This window comes from Nycticebus coucang, chromosome 6, assembly GCF_027406575.1.
Source record: "Nycticebus coucang isolate mNycCou1 chromosome 6, mNycCou1.pri, whole genome shotgun sequence".
Classification (NCBI taxonomy): Eukaryota; Metazoa; Chordata; class Mammalia; order Primates; family Lorisidae; genus Nycticebus; species Nycticebus coucang.
Window position 1 is genome coordinate 8291765 of NC_069785.1, and position 5856 is coordinate 8297620.

Consider the following 5856-nt stretch of genomic DNA (forward strand, 5'->3'; position numbering starts at 1 on the left):
GTATGGTGTGAGATAAGGGTCTAATTTCATGATTCTGTGTGTGGATATCCAGTTGTCCCAACTCTATTTATCACAGAGATGACCCTTCCCCCATTATGTGATTTTTATTGAAATCAATTTGACATAAATACGTGGTTTATTTTGGGGCTCTCTGGTCTGTGTCATTGTTCTCCTTGTCTGCATTTATGACAGAACTGTGTGTTTCATCACTGTAGTTCTGTAGTATATTTTGAAATCAGGATGTGTCATATCTTTGTACTGTTCTTATAGTTTACGATTACCTTGGCTATTTGGGGTCTTTTGAGTTTTTATTCTGCTTCTGTGAAAAGTGGCATTGTACTGCTAACAGGAGTTACACTGAATGTGTAGATTGCTTTGGGCAGCGTAAACATCTTGAAAATAATTCTTCAGGTCGTGAACAAAGGATATGTTACTGTTTGTGCTTTCTTCACTTTTTTCATCCATGTTCTCTAATTTTCAATGTCCAGGCCTTTCACTTCCTTGCTTAAATTTACTTCTAAGTATTTTATTATTTCTCGTGCTATTGTAAGTGGGATGGATTTTCTTAATTGCTTTTTCAAATAGTTCATTAGCATATAGACATGCAACTTATGAAATTGTTCATTAGCATATAGCCGTGCAACTGATGATTGTGTGTTGGTCTTGTGTCCTGCAACTTTATCAAAGTTGTTTATTAGTTTAAAGAGGTTTTTTGGATGGTCTTTAGAGTTTTCTATATTTAAGATCATATCACCTGCAAAGAGAGGTAATGTAACTCTTCCTGTCTGATTTGGATTATTCTTGTTTCTTCTGTCTCAGAATTTAGAATTCTGGATAGAATTTTCTTTCATCACTTGTTCACTGGCTGTTGCTCTCCATTATTCCTCAGTAGAATTCAGTGTTCATTCACATCATTATTTGCCTCTAGTGCTGTCATTAACTACAGTCATGACTCTCTCCATAATTAGTTTTCAGCAGTTTAATGGATATGTATATATGTATCTTTTTTCTATTTATTCTCCTTGACTTTTATTGACCTTTTTTATTCTGTGAGTATATATTTTAAAAATGTTTAGAATTTTTTCTGTTATTGCTATTTTACATATTTTTGTTTCTGCCCCAGTCTCCTTCTCTTCAGCTCCAGGGCTCCAATTACATGTATGCTGGACTCCCGGATACGTCTGTTAGGTCACCCAAACTCTCCCCTTTATATTTAGTCACTCTCGCTCTGCTTTTTTTTTTTTTTTAAATTATTTTTTATTAAATCATAACTTTGTACATTGATGCATTTATGGGGTACTGCTTTGATATACAATGTGAAATGCTTATGTTGAGCTAAGTAACACATCCATCACAATTGTACTCATTTCTTAATAGTTTTGAAATGTACCATTGCATCATGCACATTAGGTGAGGTCCCCCGAATACCCTCCCTCCTCCCCCATCCCCTCCCCTCTCTCTTCTCTTCCCTTCTACTTTCTGGACTATAGCTGTTTGGCCATTCATATGAAAGTGTAGGTGATTATATATTGATTTCATAGTTGTATCAAGTACATTGGATACCTTTTTTCCCCATTCTTGAGATATTTTACCAAGAAGAATATGTTCCAGCTCCATCCAGGTAAATATAAAAGATGGGAAGTCTCCATATGTGTACACTGTATTCCATGGTGTACATATACCACATTTGTTAATCCATTCATGGGTCGATGGGCACTTGGACTGTTTCTATGTCTTGGCTATTATGAATTGGGCTGCAGTAAACATTCTGGTGCAAATGTCTTTGTTGTAAAATAATTTGTGATCATCTGAGTATATACCTAGTAGAGGAATTGCAGGATCAAACGGTAGGTCTACTTTTAGTTCCTTGAGTGTTCTCCAAACTTCTTTCCAAAAGGTCGTATTAGCTTGCATTCCCACCAGCAGTGTGGACATGTTCCCTTCTCTCTGCATCCAACATCTGTAGTTTTGGGATTTTGTGATGTGGGCTAATCTTACTGGAGTTAGATGATATCTCAGAGTGGTTTTGATTGGCATTTCTCTGAGGATTAAGGATGACGAGCATTTTTCATGTGTTTGTAGGCCACGTGCCTGTCTTCATCAGAGAGGGTTCTGCTTAAGTCTCTTGCCCACATAGAAAAGAGGTTATTTGTTTTTTTCTTATTGATTAGTTTGAGTTCTCTGTGGATTCTAGTTATCAGACCTTTGGTGGAAGCATAACCTGCAAAAATCTTCTTCCATTCTGAAGATTGTCTGTTTGCTTTACTTACTATGCTCTTGGCTGTGCAAAAGCTTTTTAGTTTGATCGGATCCCAGTAATGGATTTTTGGTGTTGCTTCAATTGCCTGGGGGGTCCTCCTCATAAAATATTCTCCCAGGCCAATTTCTTCTAGTGTTTTCCCTGCACTGTCTTCTAGTATTTTTATAGTTTCATGTCTTAAGTTTAAATCTTTTATCCATTAAGAGTCAATTTTTGTTAATGGTGAAAGGTGGGAGTCCAGTTTCAGTCTTCTACAGGTTGCCAGCCAGTTCACCCAGCACCATTTATTAATAAATAGGGAGTCTTTCCCCCACTGATTTTTTTTTATATTAAATCATAGCTGTGTACATTAATGCAATCATGGGGTACAATGTGCTTGTTTTATATACAATTTGAAATACTTTCATCAAACTGGTTAACATAGTCTTCACTGCATTTTCTTAGTTATTGTGTTAACATTTATATTCTACACTCAGTAGATTTAACATGTACCCTTGTAAAATGCACCATAGGTGTGGTCCCACCAAATATCCTTCCTCCACTCATCCTCTCCCCTTCCTCTTTACCCTTAATCTTGGGCTGTAGTTGGGTTATAGCATTCATATTGAAGTGTGGGTGATTATAAATTGGTTTCATAGTAGGGACGATAAATTGGTTACTTTTTATTCTATTCTTTTTTTTTTTTTTTTTTTGGTTTTTGGCCGGGACTAGGTTTGAACCCGCCACCTCTGGCATATGGGACTGGCACCCTACTCCTTGAGCCATCTTGAGATACTTTGCTAAGAATATGTTACAGCTCTATACATGTAAACATATAAGAGGTAAAGTCTCCATCTTTTTTTAAGGCTGCATAATATTCCATGGTGTACATATACCACAATTTATTAATCCATGGGTCGATAGGCACTTGGGCTTCTTCCATGACTTGGCAATTATGAATTGGGCTGGAACAAATATTCTGGTGCAAATATCTTTGTTATAAAGCGATTTTTGGTCTTCTGGCTATATACCTAGTAGAGGAATTGCAGGATAGAATTGCAGGTCTATTTTTAGATCCCTAAGTGATCTACAAACATCTTTCCAAAAGGAAATGTTAGTTTGCATTCCCACCAGTAGAGCAGAAGTGTTCCTTTTTCTCCACATCCATGCTCTCTGGTTTTGGAATTTTGTGATGTGTGAGTTAGATAATATAGCCTTTATATATACCAATAATAGTCAAGCTGAAAAAACAGTCAAGGACTTGGCAGCGCCTGCGGCTCAAAGGAGTAGGACGCTAGCCCCATATACTGGAGGTGGTGGGTTCAAACCCGGCCCCAGCCAAAAACTGCAAAAAAAAAAAATCAAGGACTCTATTCTTTTTACAGTGGTACCAAAGAAGATGAAATATTTGGGAGTTTACCTAACAAAAGAAGTGAAAGATCTCTATAAAAAGAATTATGAAACTCTGAGAAAAAAAATAGCTGAAGATGTCAACAAATGGAAAACATACCATGCTCGACTGCGAAGAATCAACATTGTTAAAATGTTCATACTACCCAAAGCAATGTACGATTTTTTTTTTGGTAGCAGCACCTGTGGCTCAGTGAGTAGGGCACAATATACAATTTTAACGCAATCCCTATTAAAGCACCACTGTCATACTTTAAAGACCTCGAAAAAATAACACTTCGTTTTGTATGAAATCAGAAAAACCTCGATTAGCCAAGATATTTCTCAGAAATAAAAACAAATCAGGAGGATCCACTGAATATTTTTGATAGGCTTGTCAAAGATCAAATAACAATAAGTAGCTGGGTTCATCTCTTGGTTCTCTCTTCTGTTCCATAAATCTACTGCTCTGTTTTTGTGCTAGTACATGCTTTTTGATCACTATAGATTTATAGTATAGCCTGAAGTCTGGTAACATGATACCTCCTGATTTCTTCTTATTTGTGAGTAAGGTATTTGCTATTTGAGGTTTTTTCTGATTCCATATATAACAAAGTACTGTTTTGTCAAGTTCTTAAAGTATGACAGTGGAGCTTTAATAGGGATTGCATTAAATCTGTAGATTGCTTTGGGTAGTATGGACATTTTCATAATGTTGGATTCTTCCCAGTCATGAGCATGGTGTGTTTTTCCATTTGTTAACATCTTCAGCTATTTCTTTTCTCAGAGTTTCATAGTTCTTTTTATGGAGATCTTTCATGTCCTTTGTTAGGTAAATTCCCAGATATTTCATCTTCCTTGGCACTACTGTAAAAGGACTAGAGTCCTTGACTATATTTTCAGCTTCACTATTGTTGGCATATATAAAAACTACTGATTTGTAAATATTGATTTTGTATCCTGAGATGCTGCTGTATTCCTTGATCACTTTTAAGAATTTTGAAGTTGAGTCCTTGGAATTTTCCAGATATAGGATTATATCATCAGAGAAGAGTGAGAGTTTGATCTCCTCTGACCCTATTTGGATACCCTTTATCACCTTCTCTTGCCTGATTACTATGTTGAATAGCAGTGGAGACAGTGGACATCCTTGCCTCATTCCTGATCTGAGTGGAAATGTTTTCAATTTTACATCATTCAATATGATATTGGCTGTGAGTTTGCTGTAGATGGCCTCTATAAGTTTAAGAAATGTCCCTTCTATGCTTATTTTCTTAAGTGTTCTGATCATGAAAGGATGCTGGATATTATCAAAAGCTTTTTCTGTGTCAATCTCTCTGCTTTTTGATTTAATAATTTCTGCTGGTCTCTTCAAGTTTTTTGTTAAGCCTATCCATTTAATTTTTTATTTAATTTCTTTTACTCCTTTTCTCATTCTAAATTCCCATTTGATTATTTTTCATAGTTCATCTTTACTGAAATTCCAATTTCTTTCTGCATTGTGATCATATTTTCCTCAAATCATTGAACATATTTGAAATAGCTGTTTGAAAGGTTCGAATGCTAATTGGACATGAGTCATTTCAGGATTGACTCAATTGACAACTTTCTCTCTTGATTGTAAGTCACATTTCCCTTGTTTCATTGTTTATGTTTAAATTTTAAAACTTGCATTCTGGACTGTGTGGATTGTCTTTCTGTCACTCCATTATAGTATACTTCTGCTAATAATTGATTATATTTTTTCTTCTAGCAGACAGATATCTTGACTGAACACAAACTCTAAACATTTCCTCTGATGTGGTCACCAGTCAAAATCTATTTGTTGCTCTCAGGCCACCAGATGACTCCTTTTTCTTGGAGTCATCCCTGTGCGTGCACAGCTAAGATATAAACCAAGGGCCTGGGGTATCTAGAGACAGATTGTCATGTCCCAGCTTCTTAATATTTTAACTCTGATGTTTGTCACTTTCCATCAGCTCTGGTACCTTCGATCTAATTTCTCAATATAGTGAGACTTGAGTTCCAGCATGCATCTTTTTCTTGTAGTGAAGATGGGGGCTTGTAAACGAAACATACAAATGCAAATGTCACCAAATGCAGCTTGCCTCTTTTGGGAGTTGACCTCCCTCCAGTCTCTGCCCGTCTTTGATCATTTTGCAGTTTTAAATGCAATCAGTTTTGCTCTAAGAAAACATACATGTTTTGAAAAATCAATATTATGTGCA